Below are 25,862 nucleotides of genomic sequence, written 5' to 3'. Positions count from 1 at the left end.
GTCCAATTATAAAAATATGTGGTTAGGCAAGGAATAGTATTAGTGTATATTTAAAATGCTGATGTCTATAGGGAACATATGGTACAGGACTTGTTCTTTGAGGGTGATATAATGGCTGATAAGTAATAGTCAATGTTCATATTCTTTATTAGTGGCTAGACTGATATTGTTCGTTTACTTAGGAGAAAATAAAATACGCATTATTGCAATTCACTGCTTAATAGTTGACTAAATTAAAAGTGGGGTGCAAGGATGAGTGAGCATAATATCTCAATCCTTTTTTCATCTTGCTCTACTCTGTACTCTTCAGAATGGACACACGTGAGCTGATTTAACATCTATCATGATCCTGAGTTCTCTGGTTGCCTCTATGATAGGAGGACGGGGATTAATGTAAGTAACAGTTGAAATTATTTTCTTGGTTTATGTGTTGTTTTTTAAGTTAATTCACTGTATTATTAAAAACTACAATATATAATGAAAAGAGGCACTGTATTTCAGTGATAAATATGGGATGTATAAACCATTATGATGATTAATCCATGCATACACTGAGGATAATTAATTAAAGAGATATATTGATGTGAAAATTGTCTAAGTAGAAATAGAGACATATAAGTTCATCCTCAGTTTTTGTGAATTACAGCATTTAAAATTATTAGTGAATTAATGATTTACTCAATAAACAATTAGAAATGAATGAAGAAAAAGAGGGATAATATTGGATCAGTAATGATCACTGGTGGTGTATGAGTCATATATGATGGATACATGTCTGGAACTCTGAGGTCCAACAGAATAGAAATCTAGTTTATTCCCATTGTTTGAAGAGATCCTGTGTGGACAGATCTCCAGAATATACAGGGTCTTGTTTTTGGTGTTAGTGTTCACGCATTTCCTTTTAATTTTTATAATTGGATCAATAAAATAATCAATAAACCTTAATAAAGAGGAACGTAATGAAGCATTGTCCAATTATAGAAATACGTGATTATGTAAGAAATACTATTACTTCTATGAAAACTCTGAAGTTTAATTAGCAGTAAGAGCTACCTGACTGTTAACATGTATGGCTAAGGATCCCATAGATAGCATAAGTCATAGACAATGTTCAAGTTCTGGGTCATTGGTAAATCTAAGTTGTTCATTTTCTTAAGAGAAAAAATATTTACACCAAATTAATAGTTGATCAACAATGGATTTAATGAAAGGTTAAAAGCAAAGACCAATAGAGAATGTCTTTACTATTTTTATGATACGCTCTGTTTTGTACTCCTCAGGATGGACAAATTAGACCTGCTTTAAGGATTCTCCCCCGATCAAGAGCCCTAGGGTTGTATTTTTGTATTGGGGAGACTGGAGACAAATGTGAGTAATAGTCAAGGTTCTTGTCTTGTTTCTGATATTTTGCTAAGGATAGTCATTGGATTAATACAAAATATGAATTGTAATTAAAGAAGGCCAACTGTAGCCTAGTGAAAAAAGTAGGATTTAAAATGAAGCATTACATTGATTAAAGCATTTATGAAAAGCAGGATAATTGATGAGAGATACGGTGATGTGTGGATGATTCTAGATACATATTATGGATAACACTTCTTTCTTCATGTTGTGTGAATCATATAGTTTTAAATGATAATTAGTGAATTAATGAATTAATCAATAAACAATGTAGAAATGAATGGAGAGAAGGCAGTGTTTTCTGGATCAATGATGATAACTGCCAGCGTATGAATCACGGATGATGAATGAATGATACGTGTCTGGAACTCTGAGGTCCAACACAAAAGAGGTGTGGTCTTTCTTTTCATGCATTTCCATTCTTGATTATAATCAGATCAATGAAATATCAATAAGGAAATGTGTAAAAAAATTAAATTGTAGAAACTTTGCCCAATTCTAAAAATATATGAGGCAGCAAGAAGTACTATTAATATAATTTGAAAACACTGAAGTCCAAAGAAAAATAAATGGTACATGACTATCCCCTTTTTGGCTCGGATGATATAGACAGGACAAATTATAGACAGTTTTTATATTTTGTGTCACTGGGAAGTTCAAAGTAGTTCATTTTTGTAAAACACAATGAAATAAATATTCTCCAGTAATGATTTCCTAAATGCCTGACTAAATGAAAGATTTAAAGCAAGGATCAGTGGAAGAATGTCTCTCTTTTTTTATCATCTGCTCTGCTCCATACTCCTTAGAATGGACACACTCCAGCTGATTGTGACATTCTTCCAAGGTCGTGAGCCCTCTGGTTGCATCTATGTTGGAGGAGCATGGAGACCACGTGAGTAAGACTCAAAGCCTTTGTCTTGGTTTATTGAGGACAATTCAGTGTATTTATTCAAAAGTATTAAATATAATCAAAGAAGGCAAAATATAACAATGTTTAATACCGCATTGATATGAAGCATTGTGTTTACTAATCCATAAATGCAACACTGAGGTCAGTTAAAGAAAGAGATTTAGCCTCTGTAATATTATAGAGACAGATGTTAGGCATGTTGAAAGATGATATTCTTTTTTTTTTTTAAAGATTTTATTTATTTGAGAGAGAGAGAGTGAGAGAGAGACAGCCAGCGAGAGAGGAAACACAAGCAGGGGGAATGGGAGAGGAAGAAGCAGGCTTCCAGTGGAGCAGGGAGCCTGATGTGGGGCTTGATCCCAGGACTCTGGGACACGCCCTGAGCCGAAGGCAGGCGCTTAATGACTGAGCCACCCAGGCGCCCCAAAAGATGATATTCTTATATTTTAATTTATGTGTATTTTTTGATTAATTAATTAATAAATAAATGTTTATGAGAATGGAAAGAAAGAGGGTCAGTCTTAGACCAGTGATGACAACTGGTGGCAAATGAGTCATATATGATGAATGCTATGTGTCTGGAACTCAGATCTGATAAAAAAGTAATCCAGTCTGTTTCTCCTGTGTTTAGGGAGCCTATATACAGATGTCAGTAATAAATAAGAATTTTGGGGGCGCCTGGGTGGCTCAGTCGTTAAGCGTCTGCCTTCGGCTCAGGGCGTGATCCCAGAGTCCTGGGATCGAGCCCCACATCAGGCTCCTCCACTGGGAGCCTGCTTCTTCCTCTCCCATTCCCCCTGCCTGTGTTCTCTCTCTCGCTGGCTGTCTCTATCTCTGTCAAATAAATAAATAAAATCTTAAAAAAAATAAATAAGAATTTTGTTGTTGATCTTTGTGTTCATGAATTTTAGTAATTAATTTATAAACCTATTAATGGTACGATAAATAAATGCATAAATGAATTAACATAAGGAGGTTGAAGTATTATTTTTTGGTAAATAGATAGCAAGGTGAAAGTATTTATATACATTAGAATGGATATAAAAGGATCAAGTGTATTACCTCCTTGACTTAGGTTGATATAAACAATGAAATTCTGTAGTCAGTTATTTATTGTCTGATTTAGTTTCAAGTTTGAAATTTATTTTTAAGGTAAGAATAAATATATCCATCATGTTAATAAATGCTTAAATGATTATATAAATGAATGGTGGACTCCATGGGTCAGTGGAGAGAAAGTCTCAACCTTTTCATCCCCTTCTCTGTTCTGTCCTCTTCAAAATAGGTGCTTGAGCTGATTTTGTCTTCTGTTGGGATCAGGATTGTCACATTCCTGTGACACTTGTGATATTCCTTTTGTGTTAGGAAACAGAAAAGACAGTAATAGTCAAAAATTTTGTTTTGGTTTGGGTCTTTTGTTTGTGTTCATGGTATTATTAAAAAGTAATTAGTTTGATAAAAAGGTTCACTATGGCTAACTGATAAATATGATATAAAACATTATATTCCTTAATTTATTACATAACATTGAGTTTGATTAATGAGAGAAATATAACCTATGTTGGCAATGATTCTGTATTCGATGTTGAGGGCATTCAAGATCTTATTCTTCAGTTTTTGTGAATTACACTAATTTTAATATTTTCAATGAATTAATGATTTAATCAATACAAGTATAGTAAGGAATTAAGAGAAAGTGGGCCTCTAATGGACTAGTGATGACGACAGGGGATGGAGGAGTCATGGGTGATGAGCAGTGTGCGTCTGGGTATCTGAGGTCCAACATACTAATCGTCTGTTCCTTCTGTTCTGTTTGATCCTGTACGTGGATGTTAGGAATATACGAAGATCATATTCTTATTGTGAGTTTATGGATTTGGGTTTGTTATTATTAGTGGATCAATGATAGAACCATTCAAGAAATAGGTGTAATAGGTAAGGAAGAGAGGGAGAAGGATTATCCAACTATGAACTATGAATATATGGTGAGGAAAGATGTAATAAAATTGAAAATATTTATATTCATTAAGAAATAAGTAGAGGAAGGGTGTTACCTCCTTAGCTAAGAGTTATACAGACAAATAAGACTTTCTGAGTCAGTGTCAAGTTTGAGGTAGTTCCTTTTATTAAGAGAAAAATATATTCATGTCATGAAATAAGTGAGTAAATGAAATATGAAAAGCAAGGATCAGTGGAGATAAGGTCTTAATTTTCTTTATCATTGACTATGCTTTGTACTTCTCTGAACAGACACACTACGCTGACTGAGCATTGTTTTATGGTGGTGAGCTCCATGATGGCCACTGTATGTAAGAAGCCCACAGACCGATATGAGTAATAGTCAAGTTCTTGTCTTGGCTTCAGCTATGTTTGTTTTAAAGATATTTGGTGTATTTTTAAAAGTGCCATATAGAGTCAAAGGCAGCTCACTGTAGCCTAGTGAAAACCATTGAATTCCTATGAAACATTATATTGATTATTACATGCATGAAATTTAAGATGATTTTTTCACATTTTCTTTATTTTTTTATGTTTTGGTTTTTAAAATTATATCACAGATGAAATTTAAGATAATTAATAAAAAAGATATATTGATGTGAGAATGATTCTGTATACAGATTAGGGGTATCGTGACTCTTGTGTTATTCTGAATAATAGGGTTTTAAATTATTGTTAGTGAATCAATGAGTTAGTCAATAAACAATGTAGAACTGAATGAAGGAAAAGAGGGACAATATTGGATCAGTGATGACCACTGATGGCGTATGGGTCGTGTCCACACACAAAAATGTAGCCTATTCCTATCATTTGATGGGATCTTATACACAGATGTCAGGAATATATGAGGGTCTTGTTTTTAGTCGTGTTCATGCACTTTTATTCTATTATTATATGTGGATAATTGATTTATAAATCTATAATCTATAATCTTGTTTTTGGTCTTTTATGTTGATATATTCTATTTTTTAAATTGGATCAGTAAAGTAATAAGTATGAAGTGGGTGAAATATAGTCCAATTACAAATATATGTGGTTACAAGAGATACTGTTAATATATTTTGAAAACAAGGATCTATTAGGAAATATATGGTATAATGGTGTTATTCTTTGAGTAACCATCCGTGTTTATGCTGGCAGCTACCAGATTGATACTGCTTATTTTCTTGAGAAAGAAAATATACGTTATCCCAATTCATTCTTATTAATGAATGAAAGGTGGAATGCAGGGACCAATGGTCATGAGGTCTCAATTTGTTAATCATCTGCCCTGTCTTGTACTCCTCAGAATGGTCACCCTCGGCTGATATAGACATTCCACCATAGTCACGAGCTCTGTGGTTGCATCCATGTATTAAAAACACAGAGAACAATGTGGGTAATAGTCAAAATTCTTTCCTTGATTTTGTGGGTTTTTTTTAATAATAATTTTTTATTATGTTATGTTAGTCACCGTACAGTACATCCTTCGTTTTTGGTGTAATGTTCCATGATTCATTATTTGTGTCTAACACCCAGTGTTCCATGTAATAGGTGCCCTCCTTAATACCCATCACCGGCCTATCTGATTTTGTGGTCTTTTAAAAAAAGATTGTAGCTGCATGATTAATAATGTGATATAAAGTTAAGGATCACAACCATAGCCAGATGGTAAATTTGAGGCTAATATGTAGCATTATGTCAATTAATCTATATAGGAAACATTCTGGTTAATTAATGAAAGATCTTGTCAGTAGGAAGTAATCCTAAAGACAAATGTTGGAGATATTTAAGGCTCTTTTTCAAGTTTTTGCGGTCTCCAAGCATTTATTTTATTGTTATTAGTTAATTGAATTATTCAATAAAAACATGTAGACATTAATGACTATAATGAGACCCAGATGTGACTGCTCATGTATGAATCTGGAACTCTGAGGCAAACGTGTAAATTAATTAGTCTGTCCCCTCTTTTGGAATTGTTTCAGTGAAGAAATGTCTGGAATGTACAAAGATCATATTCTCATAATGATTTTATGGACATAGATTTGTTGTTATTAATGGAATAATGATGGAACTATTAAACAAACACCAATAAATACTAAAGAACAAGAGGGCAGAACATTGTCTTAACTGTTAAAGTTCGTGGTGAGGCAAGAGATATTTGTAATAACCATTGAAAACCGTGATACCCATTAAGAGATAAAGGGGCAAAGTTCTCACCTCTTTGAGGTCACATATACTGATAAGGAAGAGTGAATTTTATTCTTTTTGGTAGTGAAATTGAGTTTCTGCTTTTGTAAGATAAAAATATATACATATTGAAAACATAAATACTGACTACATGACACATGGGGAGCGAGGATCAATCGCAGTTAGGTCTCAGGTTGTTTTTGTTATGATGTGTTAGTCACCGTCGGGTTTTTATATCACTGCTCTACTCTGTTGTCCTCAGGACGGATGCAGTGGAGCTGATTAAGCATTTCCATGGTCGTGAGCTCCTGCTACCTCTATATAAGAAGAGGACAGAGGTTAATGTGAGCAATAGTTAAAATTATTTTCTTGGTTTCCATGTGTTGAAGGGGGCTCCATGCCCAATGTGAAGCCCAATGTGGGGCTCAAACTCATACCCTGAGGTCAAGACCTGAGCCAAGATCGAGAGTCAGACGCTTAACTGACTGAACTCTCAGAGGCACCCCTCCATGTGTTTTTTTAAAAAGAAGGGGGAATGAACCATGAGAGACTATGGACTCTGGGAAACGAACTGAGGGCTTTAGAGGGGAGGGGGGTGTGGGATCGGGATAGGCTGGTGATGGGTAGTAAGGAGGGCACGTATTGCATGGTGCACTGGGTGTTATACACAACTAATGAATCATCGAGCCTTACATCGGAAACCGGGGATGTACTGTATGGTGACTAACATAAAATAATAAAAAATTTTTATAAAAAAATAAAGGCAATTCACTTTATTACTAAAACATGTGAAATACAATTTAAAATGGCAACTGTATCTCAGTGATAAATATGGAATATATGAAACATTGATTAATCCCTGTGTAGAAAAGTGAGGATAATTGATAAAAGAGATGCATTGTTACGTGAATAATCTATGTACAGATTAGGGATACAAAGGCTCTTCTCGGGCTTTTTATCATAGTGTTCAGAAATTATTATTAATGAATTAATGTTTTAATCAATCAATAAATAGAAATGAATGAAGAAAAAGAAGGACAATATTGGATCGATGATGACCACTGGTGGCGTATGAGTCGTATGTGATGAGTACGTGTCTGGAACTCTGAGGTCCAACGCTAAAGAGATGTGGTCTTTCTCTTCATACATTTATATTCTTTGTTAAAATTGGATCATTGAAATGTCACTGTGGAAATATGTATTTCAAAAAGCTGAATTGTAGAAGCCTTGTCCAATTTAAAAAATATGTAGGAGACAAGAAATACTATTAATATATTTTGAAAACACTGAAGTGTAAAGAGAAATAAATGGTACCTGAACGTAACCTCTTTGGAGGACAAATTATAGACAATATTTATGATCTGGGTCAGTGTGAAGTTCAAAGTAGGTTTGTTTTCTTAAGAGAAAAATGAAATAGACTTCAAATAATGATTGCCTAAATGCCCGACTAAATGAAAGATGTAAATCAAGGATAAATGGAAGAATGTCTCCTTTTTTATCATCTGCTCTGCTCTGTACTCCTCAGAATGGACACACTCCGGCTGATTGTGACATTCCTTCAATGTCATGAGCCCTCTGGTTGCATCTATGTTTTAGGATCATGGAGACCACGTGAGTAACAGTCAAAGTTCTTGGCTTGGCTTGAGCGGTTTGTTTAAGGCTATTTACTGTATTATTCAAAAGTATTCAAAAATACTATTAAAAGGTATTATCAAGGAAGGTAAAATATGCCAATGTTATTTATCAGGTTGATATGAAGCATTATTGTGCTTAACCATTTTATTGATTTTTTATTTGTATACTTCATTTTATTTACATATATATATTTATATTATAGATATTTTGTATTATAACTATGTTTTAAAATATTTAATACTTTATGTAATTTAGGTGTTAATATAGTTATACATTCTATTATATACTTACACATTTTATTATATGTGTATGTATAATATATAAATTTTTAATTCATGTATAAAATACGTATTATACAAATAAAGATAAAAAATCCATATCTAAATCCTGCGCCTATGAAATAAAAAGTGAGGATCAATGACAATTAAATCTCATTTTTTAAAATCACTTGTTCTGCTCTGTCCTCCTCAGAATGGATGCACTGGGGCTGATTTCATACGTTTATAGGCGTGAGCTCTGTGGTTCCCTCCATGTGATTGGAGGATGCAGATTAATGTGAGTAACAGTTGAAGTTCTTTTCTAGGTTAAGTGTTTTTTTAAGGTAATTCACTGTATTATTTAAAAGTACAAAAGGTACTTAAAGAAGGCAGTGCATCTCCATGACAATTATAGGATATGTGAAGATTATATTAATTAATCCACGTGTGGAACACTGAGGATAGTTAATGGAAGAGACACATTGATATGTAATCTACGTACAGATTAGGAATGCAGTAACTCTTTGGCGATTTCATAGTGTTTAGAAATTATTACTCGTGAAGAGGAATGAATGAAGGAAAAGAGGATATTGGATCGATGATGACCACTGGTGGCGTATGAGTCGTGTACGATGAATACGTGTCTGGAACTCTGAGGTCCAACAGAAGAAATCTAGTCCGTTCCCAGTGTTTGAAGGGATGCTCTAGACACATGTCGGGAATATACAAGGGTCTTGTTTTTGGTCTTACAGTTCATACATTTTCATGCTGTTATTATAATTGGATCAATGAGAGAATCTATAAAGAAAGGTGTAAATTGATATGAATCAATGAAGCATTGTCCAATTATAAAAATTTGTGATTATGTAAGAACTACTGTTAACGTCCTGTGAAGACCCTGGGCTTCCATTGGAAGTAGATGGTGCATGACTGTTGCCTGTACGGCTAAGGATGCCGTAGACAGTGTAAGCTGTAGACCATGTTTGGATTCTGGGTCAGTGGTAAAATCAGAGTGGTTTGTTTTCTTAAGAGGAAAACAATATTTATACCAAGTGAGTGATTACCTAAGTGTTTTACTAAATGAAAAGTGAGATGCAACAATCACTGGAGAGAATGTCTCGCTTTTTATCATCTGCTCTGCCTTGCACTCCTCAGAACAGACACACTGGACCCGCTTTAAGGATTCTTCCCTGATCATGATCTTTGGGGCTGCGGTTCTGTTGTAGGAGTCTGGAGACCAGTGTGAGTAATAATCAGAGCTCTTATCTTCATTCTGGTATTTTTGCTTAAGGATATTTGCTGTAATAGTAAAAAGTGTGAAATAGAATCAAAGAATGTGAACAGTATCCTAGTAACAATTATAGGATTAATATGCAGTTTTATTTTGAGTAATACATATATGAGAAATTGATGATAGTTAACGATAGAAGTATTGTGAGAATGATTCTAGTCATATATTCGGGAGCTCAAGGCCTTGTTTTACTTTTAATAATAGAGTTTCACAATTACAATTAGTGAATTAATGAGATAATCGAAAAGCAATATTGCAGTGAATGAAGAGAAAGTGGTCTTCTTTGGATCAATGATAACTGTTAGCGTAGGAGTCACGCACGATCAGTGATACGTATCTGGACCGCTGAGGTCCAACACAGAGGAAATGCGAGGTTTTGTTGCTGTTGTTGTTGTTTTCACGTGCTCTGATCTGTACTCCTCAGAATGAACCCACTTGAGCTGATTTAAGCATCTTCCAAGGTCATGTGCTCTCCAGTTGCATCTATGTTGTTAAGAACATTGGAAAGACCAGTGTGAATAATGTTGGTGTTTGAGCTTAGGTGGTTTGTTTAAGGGCGTTCACTGTATTATTCCAAATATTGAATATACTCAAAGTAGGCAAAATATGCCCGTGTTAAATATCAGACAGCTATGAAATGTTAAGGTGATGAGTCCATAAACGTAAACCTCGAGGTCAGTTTTTGACACAGAGGTAGTCTCTGAAAAAGATTGTAGAGGGAGATATTAAGAGGTCTTCTGTTTATTTATATTAATTTTGTGTATTTGTTAATTTATCAATAAGCAAATGTTTATGAGAATTAAAGAGGCCTGATCATGAGTCAGTGGTGATGAAAGGTGGTGGATGGATCAGGGACAGTGAGGACTGTGTGTCTGGATACCGAGGCCCAACGTGATACCAACATGGTGTATTCTGTTTAAGTCGGTAGACAGGTGTCAGGACTATACCCGATGTCGGTATTGGGTTTATAGATTTAGATTGTTATTGTTAATAGACTAATTATAGGACCATTAAAGAAATATAGATAATAAATAAAGAGGACAAGGCAAAGCATTGTTTAACTCTGAACATTTGTGGACAGGTATGAGATATTATTAGTTCAATCAAAAACACTGAAACTCATTAAGAAATAAAGGGATCAGGAGAGCCATTTGGAAAAACAAAAGAAAAAACGGAGTGTCATCTATTTGACTAAGGATCATATTAACACAGATAATTAAGAGTCGGGTTTTTTTGGTTGTTGTATATCTGTTTCAAGTTTCCTGCTGTTCATTTTGTTAAGATGAAAGTATCTAGACGAGGAATAATTTATAAATTCCTAAATGAGTGGGCAAGAGATGTGGAAATCAAGGAGCAGTGGGAATAAGAATTTGACTTTTTTTTTTTTTTTTAAATCATCACCTGTGCTTTGTCCTTTTCAGAATGGATACTCTTGAGCTGATTCAAGCAGTATGACTTGGTGGCAGGGAGACCAGTGTGAGTAATAAAAGTCAAAGTTCTCGTCTGGGTTTCAGTGATTTTTTTTTTTCCCCAGGGTATTCAGTGTATTTTTTAAAAGTGCCGTATTTAATAAAGATGGTCACCGGTAGCCCAGTGACAAATATTGAAATGACATGAAACATAAAAATGTAGGATATTTAAAGAAAGAGTATATTGATGTGAAAATAATTCTGTATACAGAATAGGGATTTCAGGGCCGCTTTTTTTTTTTTGATAATTGGGTTTCAGAATAATTAGTGAATTAATCAATTAGTTAATAAGCACTGTAGAAATGAAGAAAACAGGTACAATTTTGGATCGATGAGGACCACTGGTGGCGTATGAGTCGTGCGCACTGAATACGTGTTTGGAACTCTGAGGTCCAACACAGATGGATTCTGGTCCGTTGCCCCTGTTTCAGGTGATCCTTTAAACACATGTCAGGAATATACAAGGATCTTCCTTTGGCCTATATGTTCATGTATTTCTATTATTATTATAATTACTTCCATAAAATAATAAGCAAATATATAGAGAAAGATGAACGTAGTGAAACTTTGACCAATTATGAAAATACATGGTTAAGCAAGAAATACTATTACCATATATTAAAAACAAATGCCTATTATGAAAGATACATATGCATCTATTCTTTGACTAAAGAGGATGTAGTTATTCATAAGTAGTAGTCAATATTCATGTTTTCTGCCAAGGACAAGATCAATATTTTTATTCACTTAAGAAAAATAAAACGTTCTCCCAAACCACTACCTACCCAAATGACTGACTGATTGAAAGGTGGATACAGGGATGAATGAACATAAGGTCTCAATCTTTTATCCCCTGCTCTGTCTTGTACTCCTTAGAATGGTATGAAGAATATGGAGCACATTGTGATTAATAGTCAAAATTCTTTTCTTGGTTTTGTGGTTTTTCAAAAAGGTTTTCATTGCATTATTAAAAAGTGTGAAATACGATCAATGATCACCAACGATGCTAAAAAGAAAAATGATGTTAATATGAAGCATTATGGTAATTAATCTTTGTAGGAAATTTTGAAAGCATTAAGAGAAGATACTTACTGTCTGTGTAAAGTGATTCTATAGACAGATATCAGAAATATTCAAGGGTCTTGTTTCAAATTTTTCTGACCCCCCTAGGTATTTATTTTATTATTATTAGCAAATTGATGAATTAATAAAAACATGTAGACATGATTAAAGATAATGAGGGACATACCTGAATAAATGATGACAAGTGGTGGCATGCGAGTCTTGGATGATAAACACCACAGGTCTGTAACTCTGGATTCCAACACAAAAGAAATCTAGTCCTTTCTCCCCATTTGAAGTGATCCTCTAGACGGATGTCAGGGACATGTGAGGACCACGCACTTGGTCTTCGTGTACATGAATGTTGTAAAGTATTGTTATGCAGAATCAGTGGTAGGAATATAGAGGACAAACTGGTCGTTGCTGGAGGGGAGGGGGTGGAGGGGATGGGCAGATGGGTGTAGGGAGTGGGAGGTACAGGCTTCCAGTGATGGAGTGAGTAAATCATGAGGTAGTATAGCATAGGGAACATAGTCAGTGGTATCGTAATAGTGTTGTAGGTGACAGGTGGTAGCTATAATTGCGGGGAGCACAGCATAACATATGGAGAAGTTGAATCACTATGTTGTACACCTGAAACTAAGATAACATTGTATGCCACTGTACTTCAATAAAAAAAATCAATGGTAGGATAAATAAAAATGTAAATGGATAAATGTAAAGAGGGTAAAATACTTTACTGTTACAATATATAATAAGTAAGTACAATATAATTGGAATGGAACATAAGATGACCAAATGTATATGTCTCGAGTGAGAATGATAGACAGTAATAAGTAATAGGTATTGATTGAGTCCATTAAAACTTTGACATTTAATTTATGAAGAGAAAAACAAATATTACCACTAATAAATGTCCAGGTGACTGTGCAAACAAATAATGAAAACTGTGAATCAATGGAGAGAAAGTCTCCACATTTTAGTCACATTTTCTGCTTAGTATTCTTCAGAATGGATGCTGGAACCGATTTCAGCTTCTGCCTCATTAAAATAGTCATGGCGCCTCTGTATGGAGAGAGGTCAAAGTGAGTAATGGTCAAAGTTGTTGTGTTGGATTGGGTCATTTGTTTAAGGGTATTTATGGTATTATGAGAAATTACCAAATTAGTTTAAAAGTTTACCATAACCTAATGATAAATATGATATGTAACATTATGTTAATTTATAATGTGCAGGATTGAGGTCTGTTAGTGAAAGATACAGTCTATACGGGAAATGATTTTGTGAATCGATGTTAGGGATATTCAAGAAACTGTTCCTGAGTTTTTATGAAGCATGTATTATTATTGTTATTAATGAATTCATAACTTCATCAATACTAATGTAGAAACAAAGAAAAACAGACTCAGTCATGGACCGGTGATTATGACTGGAAGCATAGGAATCAAGGGTGAAGAAAATGTGTCTGAAACTCTGAGGTCTCGTGTGGGACATGATCACTCTATTTCTTCCATTGAAATTGTTTCCATGAAGAGATGTCAGGAATACACAAAGATCATATTCTTGCATTGATTTCATAGACATCGATTAGTTATTGTTAATGAAGTAATGATAGAAGTGTGTAACAAAATATAAATAACTGTACCAGGAAGAAGTAGATGAAACATGGTCCACTTACGAATGTATGTGGTGAGGCAGACGATATCATTAATAATTTTAAAACCATTGATACCCATTAAGAAATTAATGGATCAGGTGGCTAAGGATCATACGGGCACGTGATGAGGAAGAGTGAATTTTATTTTTCTGGGTTAATCTTTAGATTGAGTTTTTTCCTTTTGCTAAGATAAAAAATACATATTAAGAAAAAAATAATAAATACCTAATTAAGGAAATTCAGAAAGCAAGGCTCAGAGGTGATTAGGTCTCAGTTTTTTTTACCGTCCACTCTACTCTGTACTCCTCAGAAGGATGCACGGGAGCGGATTTAGCGTCTCCGTGGTCAAGAGCTCTGTGCTTGCCTCTATATAGTAGGAGCACAGAAATTAATGTGAGTCACAGTTGAGATTACTTTCTTGGTTCAGTGTTGTTGTATTTTAAGATTATTTGTGAAAAAGTGCAAAATCCATTTAAAGAATGTAACTGTATCTCAGTGGTAAATACGGGATATAGTTAACATTATTTTGATGAATCCATATAAGAAAAACAGGTATTAATGATAAATATATTGATGTGAGAATAATTCTATCTATAGATTACAGACATAAAGACTCTTCTTGAGTTTTTACGAATGATAGCATTGAAAATTGTTATTAGTGAAATAATTCTGTAATCAATAAACCCATAGAAATGAATAAAGAGAAAGAGGAACAATATTGGATCGATGATGACCACTGATGGCGTATGAGTCGTATATGATGAGTACATGTCTGGAACTCTGAGGTCCAACATGAAGGAAGTCTAATTCATTACATCTATTTGAACTGACTCTTTAAACTATACATTAGGAATGCCCCAAAAGAAATCATATTATTATAATTTGGAATGGACAATAAATGGACCATTTTGTCAGGTGTGTTTTGTCTGATGAAAGGATGGTAATAGAACAGTATAAGTAACAGTTACTGCTTTCAGTTTCAAGTTTAACATTTGATTTATTAAGAAATTTATATTAACCTAATAAATACTTGAAAGACTTCATAAATGGATGGTAGAAGCTATGGACCAATGGATAGATGTCTTAATTTTTTATCATCTGCTCTGCTTTTGCTCTCAGAATGGACACACTTGAGCTTATTTAAGGATTCAACTACAGTTGTCATCTTTATATTTGCATCTACATGTTGGGAGCATGGAGAGCAATGTGAGTAATAGTCAAAATTCTTGTCCTGTTTGAGTGATTCAGAGAAGGCCAACCATGCCAATGTTTAATATCAGATTAATATGGGGCATTAAAATAATTAATTCATAAAGAAATACTAAGTTCAGTTAAATGAAAATGATTTAGTCTGTTTATATATGATATTATGGATGAATGTTAGGGATAGTGAAGGATCTTATTTCTTGGTGTGATTTGTGTGTATTTCTTCATTAATGAGTAGTCAATAAAGAAATGTCGATGAGAATGTGCAGAAAGACAGCCAATCCTGGACCAGTGATGATGATTGGTGGTCCATAAGTCATGGATGATAAGTAATATGAGTGTGGGACTCTGAGGGCCAATGCAAAAGGAATCTAGTCTAGTCCCGATATTGTAAGTCATTCTGTAGGCAGATTTCAGGATTGTACAGTGATTTTTTCCTTGGTCTTTATGTTCATGAATTTTAAAAATATAATTAGGAAAGAACCAATGGCAGAATAAATTAGCAAATGTATAAATGAATAAAGATGAAGAGGGTGAAGCATTGTTCATTACTAAAATATATAGTCAGGAAAATGAATATTAATATCCATTGGAATGAATAATAAATGGACCAAGTGTATTACATCTTTGGGTAAGGGTGACACTGATGGTGATAAGTAGTAGTCAGTGTCACCCCGAGTCAGTTGCAAGTTTGATGTTTATTGTATTGAAAGAAAGATAAATAAATTTTACTATAAATTAATAAAAACCTAGGTGATTATGTACATGAAGTATGGAAATTATAGATCAGTAGAAAGAATGTGTCAACCTTTTTATCATCTTTTCTGCTTGACGCTCTTCAGAAACAACAAGCTAACTTAAGTATTCTTCTGCCATCAAATTGTCACATTATCTCTGTTTTCAGAAAGACACCTAGGTAGAGTAATAGCCACAGTTCTTGTCTTGGTTTTGGTCATTTGTGTGAGGCATTCACTGTATTAAAGTATTAAGTCTAATTTAAAAAGTTATCTATGGCCCATTGATTAATGTGATATGAAATATGGATTAATAATGTGCAATGTTGAAGTCACTTAATGAAAAAAATACAGTATGTTGAGAAAGATTTCTATCGATAGATGTTAGGGATGGGATTCAGGGATCTTGTTCTTGTGTTTTCATGAATCATGTATATTTTATTATTATCAGTGAATTAATGATTTGATACAAATTTAGAAATGAATGAAGAAAAAGGGGGCCTCTCATGGCCCATTGATGATGAGTGGTGGCTTATGAATCAGGGACAGTGAATAAAATGTATCTGGAATTCTGAAGTCCAACAAAAACCATATCTCTTCTATTGGAAATGATCTGGTAAACAGAAGTCAGATGCACGAATGTCATGTTCTTGTTTTAGATTCACAGGTTTTGGTTTACTATTTATGGATCACTGACAGAATAATTAAATAAAAATACATAGATCAAAAAGAAGAGGATAAAGCATTGTCCAACTGTGAACTTATGTGATAAGGCAGAAAATATTATCAGTAGAAATTGAAAACACCTATATCCATTAAGGCATAAATGGAACAAGAATTTTACCTCTTTAGTTTAGGGTCATATAGACACTGATACGTGAATGTCAAGTTTGGTTGTACAGGATCAGTTCCAAAACAGGTTCTTCTTTTGTTAAGAGCAATATATATATATGTTATGAAAAATGAATAAATACCTTAGTAATTGAGTAAATAGAATGTAGAAAACAAGGATCATAGAGGATATGGTCTCAATGTGTAGAAGATCACTTGCTTTGTTTTCTATTTAGAATGGACACAGTTAAGATGATTTGAGCATCTTCCATCATCACGAGTTCTGTGATGCAAATCTCTATTAGGAGGACAAAGATCATGTGAGTAATAGTCAGATTTCTTGTCTTGGTTTGTGTGGTTTGTGTAAGGGTATTTAGTGCATTATTAAAATTGTGAAATACAATCAAGTTGGCCAACTGTGATAACAATGGGATTGATAGGAAGTATTATTTATAATGCAGCTACAAAATTTGAGGAGAACATATGAAACAGATACACTGATGTTAGAATGATTCTATACACAGATTAGGGATATCCAGCCTCCTGTTGGGTTTTTCCATAGGGTGAAATCATAACATTTAAAATTATTAATAAATTAATAAACAATGAAGAAATAGATGATAGAAAAGAGGGCCAATCCTGGACAAGTGATGATGACAGATGGCATGAGTCATATGCAATGAATACTATGTGTCTGGAACTTTGAGTCCTAACACTACAGAATCTAGTCTATTCCCCTTATTTGAAATGATCTCAGAGACAGATTTCAGAAATACAGAATGAATTTGTGTTTGTTGTTTGTGTGTATAATTTCATTCTATAGTTATAATGGGATCAGTGGAAGAATCAGTAGACAAATACATAAAGAAGAATAGGGTTCCACATTGTACAATTATAAAAATACGTGATGAGACAAAAATACTTTAATATAAATTGAGAACACTGAAATTTAAAGAGAAATAAGTGGTACATGACTCTTTCCTTTTTTAGCTAATGGTGATATAGATAGTATAAGTTGCAGAAAATGTTTGTTTTCGGTCAGTCTCAAGTTCAAAGTTGGTCGTTTTCTTATGAGAAAAGAAAACAAATATACTCTAAATAATGATTGCCAAAATGACTAACCAAACGATGGTAAGAAAGCAAGGTACAATGGAGACAATTTCTCAATTTCATAATCATCTGCTCTGATGCTCTATATTCCTTAGAATGGTCACTCTTGACCTGATTTAAGGATTCGTCCAAGATCACGAACTGTATGGCTGCATCTTTGTGTTGGAGCATGGAGAACAATGTGAGTAATCATCAAAGTTCTTGACTTAGTTTGAGTGGTTTTTAAAGAAAATTATTCACTGCATTATTAAAAAGAATATAATCAAAGAAGACCAACCACACTGATATTTAATATCGGATTGATATGAAGCATTACATTGTTTAATCCATGAATGAAACACTGAGTTCAGTTAAATGAAAGAGATTTAGTCTGGATGTGAATGATTCTATAGGTGGATGTTCTGGGATATTCAAGGACCTTATTCTTGTGTTTTTGTGATTTATGTGACTTCCTTGTTAATTAATTAATAAACAAATATAGATGAGAATGAAGCTGGGCAATCATGGTCCACTGATGATAACTGGTGGCTTTTGAATCATATGGAATGAATACCTCATTTCTAGAACCCTGAGGTCCAACACAAAAAGACTAATCCACTCATCATATTTTAAGACTGTAGATAGATTTCAGCATTCTACAGTCATCTTTTTCCTGGTCTTTGTGTTCATGAATTTTAAAAATATGATTATAAAAGAATCAATGGCAAGAATAAATTTGCAAATGTATAAATGAATAAAGATGAAGAGGGTAAAGCATTGTTCATTACTAAAATATATAGCCAGGAAAATGAATATTAATATTCACTGGGATGGATAATAAATGGACCAAGTGTATTATATCTTTGAGTAAGGGTGACATGGATGCTGTTAGGTTGCAGTCACTATCGCCCTGAGTCAGTTGCAAGTTTGATGTTTATTGTACTGAGAGGAAATTAAATATTACCATACATTAATAAACACTTAAATGACTATGTACCTGAAAGATGAAAACTGTGGGTCAATGGGGAGAATGTCTCATTTTTTTTAATCATTGTATTTTCTTGGTACTCTTTAGAATGGATACACTGAGCTGATTTTAGCTTTTGATGTAATGAAGATCATGTTGCCTCTGTGTCAGTAAAGAAAACAAAGTGCGTAATAGTCAAAGATCTTAGCTTGGTTTTAATCATTTGTTTAAGAGTATTCTCAGTATTGTTAAAAAGTATTAAACGGTATAAAAAAGTTATCCATGGCAAAAATAGATATAACAGGAAACATTGTGTTGATTAATTTAAAAAAATGGAAAAAAACATAGTGTATATGGGAAAGGATTCTATACAACAGCATTAAGGATATTCAGGGATCTTGTGCTCATATTTTCTTGAATAAATGTCTCTTTTATTCATATCTATGAATTAGTGATTTAATAGAGGACAAATGTAAAACACATGAAGAAAGGGAGGGTCTAGCTTGGACCAGTGATGGTGACTGGTGGTGTGTGAGTTGTGGGTGATGAGCAATACCCGTGAGGGTCAACACAATACCGAGTCACTTGAAATGACCCATTAGACACATGTTAGGAATATACAAATATCATGCTCTCATTTTATTTTATTTATTTTATTTTTTTATTTTTTTAAAGATTTTATTTATTTATTTGACAGAGATAGAGACAGCCAGCGAGAGAGGGAACACAAGTAGGGGGAGTGGGAGAGGAAGAAGCAGGCTCATAGAGGAGGAGCCTGATGTGGGGCTCGATCCCAGAACGCCGGGATCACGCCCTGAGCCGAAGGCAGACGCCCAACCGCTGTGCCACCCAGGCGCCCCTCATGCTCTCATTTTAGATTCATAGATTCAGATTCACTATTACTAATGAATCAATGATAGAGCCATCAAACAAACATAAATAGAGAAGGGGATGAAGTGTTTTTTGATTATAAACCTGTGTGGTGATCAGGCAAAAAGTGTTATTATTAAAAATTAAAAACACTAATGCTCATTAAGAAATAAATGGATTAAGAATGTTACCTCTTTGGTTTAAGATCATGTAGACACTATTTAGTAAGAGTCAATTTTATTGTTCCGAATCAGATCCAAGTTTGAGATCCTTCCTTTAGTTAAGAGAAAAAAATTTATGGAAAATTAATAAATATGTCAGCGAGTAACTGAAATGCAGAAATCAAGGATCAATGGAGATAAGATCGGTGTTTTTTTGTTTTTGTTTTTTCGTAATCACCTGTTTTGCTGTGTATTCTTCAGAGTGGACACACATGAGCTGATTTAACACCTTCCATGGTCATGAGCTCTACAGTTGCATATGCGTGCAAGGAGCATGGAGACCAATGGGAGTAGTAATCAAAGTGCTTGTCTTGGTTTGGGTGGTTTGAGACTATTCAACGTATTATTAAGAGATGGCCAGTTGTACAGTTGTGATAAGTGCGAGATTGAGATGGTGCATTATATTGATTATTGCATATATATAAAACTGAAGTTAATTAATGAAAGAGATTGATTTGAGAATTATCCACTCTACGGATGAGGGACATAAAAACTCTTCTTGGGTTTTTGTGAATCACAGTGATTACAAATTATTATTAGTGAATTAATGATCAATAAACAAATGGAAATGAATGAAGAAAAAGAGGGACAATACTGGATTGATAATGACCACTGGTGGCGTATGAGTTATGTATGATGAAAACGTGTCTGGAACTCCGAGGTCCAACAGAAGAGAAATCTAGTCCATTCCCTTTGTTTAAAGCCATTCTACATACAGAGGTCAGGAATACACAAAGTTTTTTTGGTCTTTGTGCTCATGGTTTTTCATTCCATTATTATAATTGGATAAGTGAATTACAAGAAAGAGAAAAAGAGAGAGAAAGGTAAGTGGAGTGAAGCATCATCCAATTATAAAAATACATGATCAGGCAAGAAATGCTGTTGATAAATATTGAAAACACTGAAGTCCAACAGCACGTGACTCTTACCTCTTAGGTTAGGGAGAATATAGACAGTATAAATTAAGATAGCATTTATGTTTTGAGTCAGTGGCAAGTTCAAAATTGTTTTCTTAAGAGAAAATGAAATAAATACACTTGAAATTAGTGATTGCACAAATGACTGCCTAAATTAAAGGCGAGAGGCAAGGATCCGTGGAGAGATGGCATAATTTTTTTTTTTTAATCATCTGTTCTGCTCTGTACTCCTTAGGATGGGCGCACTTGAGCTGATGTAAGCCTCTTTCATGGGCTTGAGCCCCTGGTTCCTTCTATTCGTCAGGGGCATGGAGACCAATGTGAGTAATACTCAACGTTCTTGTCTTGGTTTGGGTTCTTTAAGGGTTTTCAATGTGTAACAAAGAAATACAGGGTGGATATGAAGCATTGTATCAATGGATACCTGTATGAAAACCTAAAGACATTAATGAAAGAAATATATTGATATGACAATGATTCTATGTACAGATTAGAGATACCAGGGCTCTTTTTCAGTTTTTGTGAGTCATAGGGTTTTTAAAGTATAATTAGTGAATTAATGAATTAATCAATAAATCTCATAGAAATGAATGAAGAGAAAGTGGACTAATCTTGGATCGATGATGACGGCTGGTGGCGTATGAGTCGTATACGATGAATGCTACGTGTCTGGAACTCTGAGGTCCAACCCAAAGAAATCTAGTCCATTTTCTCTTTTTGAAATGGATCTATAAATAGATGTCAGAAGTATACGAGGATTTCATTTTGGTCTTTGTGTTCATGCATTTTCAAACTATTATTACAATTGGATCAATAAAAGAACATTGAAAATGTATAGGTAAAGATGAATAAGGTTAAGCATTGTCCAATTATAGAAATAAAGGATAAGACAAGAATACTATTGATATATATTGAAAACTCTAATATTCACTAGGAAGTAAATGACATAAGGGTGTTATTCTTTGGCTAAGGATGATACAGTGTTACCAATAGTCAGTGCTCTTGTTCTGTGCCAGTAGCAAGACCTATACTGTTTACTTAAGAGAAGATAAAATGTTATCCCAAATAACTACCTAGATGACTACGCAAACAAAAGGTGGAATGCAAGGGCCAACACAGATAATGTCTCAACCTTTCATTATCTCCTCCTCTGCTCTGTAAGCCTTAGAACGGACACTCTTGAGCGGACATAAGCATCTTCCAGGGTCATGAGCTCCATGGTTACATCTCGGGTTTAGGAGAATGGAGACCAATGTGAGTAATAGTCAAGGCTGTTGTCTTGGTTTCAGTGTTTGCTTGTTGTTGTTGTTGTTTTATAATGGCATTCACTGTATTATTTTTAAAAATATGAAATATAATTTTTGAAGGTTAACCATGGCCCCGGCGTAAGTATGGGGTTAATGTGAAGCGTTGTTTTGATTAATCCTTACATGTGACATTGAAATAAAGTAATGAAAGAGGTGTATTGCCATGAATAATAGTTCTGTAGACAGATGTTAGAGATCTTTAAGGATCTTACTCTCATGTTTTAGGACTTCAGGTAGTTCTTTTATTATTATTGATGAATTAATAAAATTCATGTGGACACAAATTAAAATGAGGGCCAAGTCTGGATCAATGATGACCACTGGTGGCGGTATGAGTCATGGATGATGACTACTACATGTCTGGAACTCTGAGGTCCAACACTAATACAATAGATACCTAGTCTATTCCTCTGTTGGAATAAAATCTTATAGATAGATGTTAGAGATATGTAAGAATCTTTTGCTTCTAATTTTATGGCTCATAGATTATGATTATATTAATATAAAAGAACCAATGGAAGGATCAATAAAAATATTTAAATGATTAAAGATGAATGAAGTGAGGCATATTCCAAGTTATGAAAAGATGTGGTAAGGAGAGCAATACTATTAATATAATCTGGAATGGGTAAGTGGACCAAGGGTGTTGCCTTGGATTACATAGCCCTTGATAAGTAATAGTCAGTGTTTTGTTCTGAATCAATGAATTGGAAGTTCAACGTTTGTTTTAGTAAGAGAAAAGTAAGCGAATACCACAATCGATTAATAAATATTAAATGGCTGAATAAATGAAAGGTGGAATATACAGGACCAATGGATAGAAGATCTCAAATTTTATTTTCTGCTTGCTCTTATACTCCTCAGAATGGGCACTGCCACACCAATTCTGACATTTACCATGGCCTCGAACTCAGTGGTTGTCTTAGGAGCATGGAGACCAGTGTGTGTGAGTAACAGCCAAAGCTCTTGTCTTGGTTTGGGCAACGTAAGAGTGGTGAATGCATTATTAAGAAGTAGGAAATAGGGGCACCTGGGTGGTTCAGTTGGTTAAGCGTCCAACTCTTGCTTTTGGCTCAGGTTGTGATCTCTGGGTCATGGGATCGGGCCCTGAATTGGGCTCTGTGCTCACCTGGGAGTCTACTTGAGATTCTTTCCCTCTCCCTATGCCCCTCCCCCTGCTCATGCTCTCTCTGTCTAAAATAAAGAAATAAATCTTTATTTTAAAAAAAAAGAAAAGTAGGAAATACAATCAAAGAAAGCCAAACATGATCCAGTAATAAACATGGGATTGACATGAAGCATTTTGCTGAGAGGTCATACATGAAACATGGAGGCCAATTTAAGAAACAAATGTGATGTCTGTGGGAAATGATTTTATAGATGGATCAGGGATGTCAAAGCTCTTATTCTGGGTTTTTTTGGACTTACGTATATTTCTTCACAAGTAAGTAGTAAATTAATGAATAAATCAATATTTAAAATTTAATAATTTTAATTTAATAATAATTTAAAAATTTAAAATAATTAAAAATAATAATTTAATTTAAAAATTTAAAATAATTTTTAAAAAGTTTAAAATAAATTTAATTTAATAATAAATCAAAATTTAACTGAAAAGAATTCACAAGCTTGGATATTGACAATGATTGGTAGTGTATGAATCAAGAATGATGAATAACTTGTGTCTGGACATCTGTATGGATGTGTTAAATCGCTGTATTGTACACCTGAAACTAGGGTTACAACATATGTTAACCAATCGGAATTTATTTATTTATTTATTTATTTATTTATTTATTTAGAAAAGATTTCATTTATTTATTTGAGAGCAAGAGTGAGTGAGTGAGAGAGCACAAGCAGGGGGAGTGGCAGGCAGAGGGGGAGGGAGAAGCAGACTCCCCACTGAGCAGGGAGCCTGACGTGGGGCTCGATCCCAGGACCCTGGGATCATGACCTGAGCTGAAGGCAAATGTTTAACTGAATGAGCCACCCAGGCACCCCTAACCAATTGGAATTTAAACAAAAACTTCAAAAAATTAAAGAATTAAAAAAAAGAATTCATAGTCATTTTCCCTTTTTGTTCCCCATCTACGTTCTACTCTGCAGAACGGACACACGGAACTGATTCTGTAATCATCAAGACTTTTATGTAATGGTCCCGATTCTGGTTTATTGAGGGTATTCAGGGTTGTCCGTGGGATTAAAAAGTGTACTATATAATCAGAGAAGGACCCATAGGGACCAAAGATGAGATGGTGTCACAAACCAGGGTTCATGATTCATCTGGGTTAGCACAACACATACCCTTTTATAAAGAAGTTCTAACCTCGTAGCTCTGAGGGTACGTGACCCAGACTCAATTGTCTGCAGCACTCCTCGTTTTTATGTCCGGTGGTTTATTTAATGGTGCTCCTTATATTATTAAAATGAATAACTTAATATATTAATTAACAAAATAGAGGTCCATTCATGAGCCAGATGTAAGAATGTGGCATATATCACTCTTTACGAGAAATTTCTGTCACGGACCCCTCATGTTCAGTAATTACACCCCAAACCTAGTTTGTCAGCATCCTCTTTACATCCTGCAGGATGGCTGCACCATAGCTAATCAGATTATTCTCCAGTCTTGAGGATCTTTGCCTTATCCCAGTGGGAAGGAGTGTATCGTGCTACGTAAGTAAGCAAGTTCTTGGTTTGGTGGTTAGTTTGTGGGTTTGCATTGTATCAGTGAAAAAAAAAAGCTCCATCTGTTAGCATGCAACACTATTACAGCACCACTGACCGCATTCCCAGTGCTCTGCCCTTTATTCGTGTGACTTGTTCATTCCATGACTCTGGGTCTGTATCTCCCACCCCCTTCACCCATTTTGTCCGCCCATCCCTGCCCTTCAGGTGACCATCATTTTCTTCTCGCTATGTATAGCTCTGACTCTGATTTTTGTTTATTCTTCGGGATTGTTTTTTAAGATCCCACATATAAGTGAAATCATACACTGTTTGCCTTTCTCTGACTTATTTTAGTTAGCACCATACCCTCTAGGAGTGGTTGAATCACTGTGTTGTGCGCTTGAAACTAGTGTAACATTGTGTGTTGGCCATTCTCAAATAAAAAAATATATCCGGAAAATGGAAACAGAAAGTGAAAGGAAATAAAACATAAATGTAATGAACTTTTCAAATGTCATGCACAGTCCAGTAATGTAAATACGTGACGAACCACAGTTTGTAATTAATCCCATGTGGTGCAGATGAAGTCCAAGTAAAAAACTGAGCTTTTCTCATTCATTTCAAAACTTCGGGTCTCATTTCATGTTTGTCCCATTGATTATTTATTTATTTCTTTAGTCCCACTGATTATTTAAACATTCCCCTCTTCTTAAAGATCCAGGGTATTACTCATTTCAGGGGTCAGTATTCTAGTTGTTGAATAGGATGGTGGGTTCATGGTTGTTCCTGTAACGGCTGAAAATGCTTCCATGTCAGCTCTAAAAGTTAAATGCAGAAGGGCCCCACCTGGACCAATGATGTGAGTGGAATGCATCTGAATGAAAATGATGATCAATCAGTTTTTGAACCACTGAGGTCCACTGCACAAAGAGAACTACTGTGTGACTTTGGGGCAATGATCTCAGGAAGGTTCAGGAATCTAGTTGAGAAGGGTTCATGGATATTGATTTTATATTATTAGTGAATAAAGGAATGGATCAATAAACAAACATATTCAAAGGTAAAGAAAAATAGAAATAGAAAAAGACCAATTTAGGGGCTCCTGGGTGACTCAGTTGGTGAAACGTCTGCCTTCGGCTCAGGTCATGATCCCAGGGTCCTGGGATTGAGCCCCACATGGGGCTCTGTGCTTAGTGGGGAG

The 25,862-nt window shown here is 34.5% G+C and overlaps 18 non-coding genes and 4 pseudogenes across 18 annotated transcripts; all 22 read left to right on the top strand.

The window, feature by feature from the left end:
* Positions 1 to 722: 722 nt before the first annotated feature.
* On the top strand, positions 723 to 794 carry LOC121105327. The gene has a single exon (XR_005837791.1). It is a non-coding gene; the product is annotated as a small nucleolar RNA SNORD113/SNORD114 family (small nucleolar RNA).
* A 909-nt stretch (positions 795 to 1,703) lies between these two features.
* Positions 1,704 to 1,782, top strand: LOC121105335 (annotated as a pseudogene).
* Positions 1,783 to 2,833: 1,051 nt separating this feature from the next.
* On the top strand, positions 2,834 to 2,906 carry LOC121105243. Its single transcript, XR_005837717.1, has one exon. It is a non-coding gene; the product is annotated as a small nucleolar RNA SNORD113/SNORD114 family (small nucleolar RNA).
* Positions 2,907 to 4,019: 1,113 nt separating this feature from the next.
* On the top strand, positions 4,020 to 4,094 carry LOC121105264. Its single transcript, XR_005837738.1, has one exon. It is a non-coding gene; the product is annotated as a small nucleolar RNA SNORD113/SNORD114 family (small nucleolar RNA).
* Positions 4,095 to 5,049: 955 nt separating this feature from the next.
* Positions 5,050 to 5,091, top strand: LOC121105274 (annotated as a pseudogene).
* A 2,431-nt stretch (positions 5,092 to 7,522) lies between these two features.
* LOC121105325 lies at positions 7,523 to 7,594 on the top strand. The gene has a single exon (XR_005837789.1). It is a non-coding gene; the product is annotated as a small nucleolar RNA SNORD113/SNORD114 family (small nucleolar RNA).
* A 1,367-nt stretch (positions 7,595 to 8,961) lies between these two features.
* Positions 8,962 to 9,033, top strand: LOC121105316. Its single transcript, XR_005837781.1, has one exon. It is a non-coding gene; the product is annotated as a small nucleolar RNA SNORD113/SNORD114 family (small nucleolar RNA).
* Positions 9,034 to 9,945: 912 nt separating this feature from the next.
* Positions 9,946 to 10,017, top strand: LOC121105266. Its single transcript, XR_005837740.1, has one exon. It is a non-coding gene; the product is annotated as a small nucleolar RNA SNORD113/SNORD114 family (small nucleolar RNA).
* A 1,437-nt stretch (positions 10,018 to 11,454) lies between these two features.
* LOC121105240 lies at positions 11,455 to 11,526 on the top strand. Its single transcript, XR_005837715.1, has one exon. It is a non-coding gene; the product is annotated as a small nucleolar RNA SNORD113/SNORD114 family (small nucleolar RNA).
* An 854-nt stretch (positions 11,527 to 12,380) lies between these two features.
* On the top strand, positions 12,381 to 12,455 carry LOC121105259. Its single transcript, XR_005837732.1, has one exon. It is a non-coding gene; the product is annotated as a small nucleolar RNA SNORD113/SNORD114 family (small nucleolar RNA).
* Positions 12,456 to 13,604: 1,149 nt separating this feature from the next.
* Positions 13,605 to 13,676, top strand: LOC121105269. The gene has a single exon (XR_005837743.1). It is a non-coding gene; the product is annotated as a small nucleolar RNA SNORD113/SNORD114 family (small nucleolar RNA).
* Positions 13,677 to 14,568: 892 nt separating this feature from the next.
* LOC121105320 lies at positions 14,569 to 14,640 on the top strand. The gene has a single exon (XR_005837784.1). It is a non-coding gene; the product is annotated as a small nucleolar RNA SNORD113/SNORD114 family (small nucleolar RNA).
* Positions 14,641 to 15,339: 699 nt separating this feature from the next.
* LOC121105252 lies at positions 15,340 to 15,414 on the top strand. The gene has a single exon (XR_005837726.1). It is a non-coding gene; the product is annotated as a small nucleolar RNA SNORD113/SNORD114 family (small nucleolar RNA).
* An 882-nt stretch (positions 15,415 to 16,296) lies between these two features.
* Positions 16,297 to 16,371, top strand: LOC121105244. The gene has a single exon (XR_005837718.1). It is a non-coding gene; the product is annotated as a small nucleolar RNA SNORD113/SNORD114 family (small nucleolar RNA).
* An 889-nt stretch (positions 16,372 to 17,260) lies between these two features.
* Positions 17,261 to 17,332, top strand: LOC121105262. The gene has a single exon (XR_005837736.1). It is a non-coding gene; the product is annotated as a small nucleolar RNA SNORD113/SNORD114 family (small nucleolar RNA).
* A 902-nt stretch (positions 17,333 to 18,234) lies between these two features.
* On the top strand, positions 18,235 to 18,309 carry LOC121105247. Its single transcript, XR_005837721.1, has one exon. It is a non-coding gene; the product is annotated as a small nucleolar RNA SNORD113/SNORD114 family (small nucleolar RNA).
* An 871-nt stretch (positions 18,310 to 19,180) lies between these two features.
* LOC121105271 lies at positions 19,181 to 19,246 on the top strand (annotated as a pseudogene).
* Positions 19,247 to 20,362: 1,116 nt separating this feature from the next.
* Positions 20,363 to 20,434, top strand: LOC121105333. The gene has a single exon (XR_005837796.1). It is a non-coding gene; the product is annotated as a small nucleolar RNA SNORD113/SNORD114 family (small nucleolar RNA).
* Positions 20,435 to 21,297: 863 nt separating this feature from the next.
* Positions 21,298 to 21,372, top strand: LOC121105318. The gene has a single exon (XR_005837783.1). It is a non-coding gene; the product is annotated as a small nucleolar RNA SNORD113/SNORD114 family (small nucleolar RNA).
* Positions 21,373 to 22,294: 922 nt separating this feature from the next.
* On the top strand, positions 22,295 to 22,370 carry LOC121105313. The gene has a single exon (XR_005837778.1). It is a non-coding gene; the product is annotated as a small nucleolar RNA SNORD113/SNORD114 family (small nucleolar RNA).
* Positions 22,371 to 23,621: 1,251 nt separating this feature from the next.
* Positions 23,622 to 23,702, top strand: LOC121105276 (annotated as a pseudogene).
* Positions 23,703 to 25,508: 1,806 nt separating this feature from the next.
* LOC121105272 lies at positions 25,509 to 25,582 on the top strand. Its single transcript, XR_005837745.1, has one exon. It is a non-coding gene; the product is annotated as a small nucleolar RNA SNORD113/SNORD114 family (small nucleolar RNA).
* The last annotated feature ends 280 nt before the right edge of the window (positions 25,583 to 25,862 follow it).

This window comes from Ursus maritimus, unplaced genomic scaffold, assembly GCF_017311325.1.
Source record: "Ursus maritimus isolate PB19 unplaced genomic scaffold, ASM1731132v1 scaffold_25, whole genome shotgun sequence".
Lineage (NCBI taxonomy): Eukaryota > Metazoa > Chordata > Mammalia > Carnivora > Ursidae > Ursus > Ursus maritimus.
This window is presented reverse-complemented; position numbering and strand designations above follow the sequence as displayed.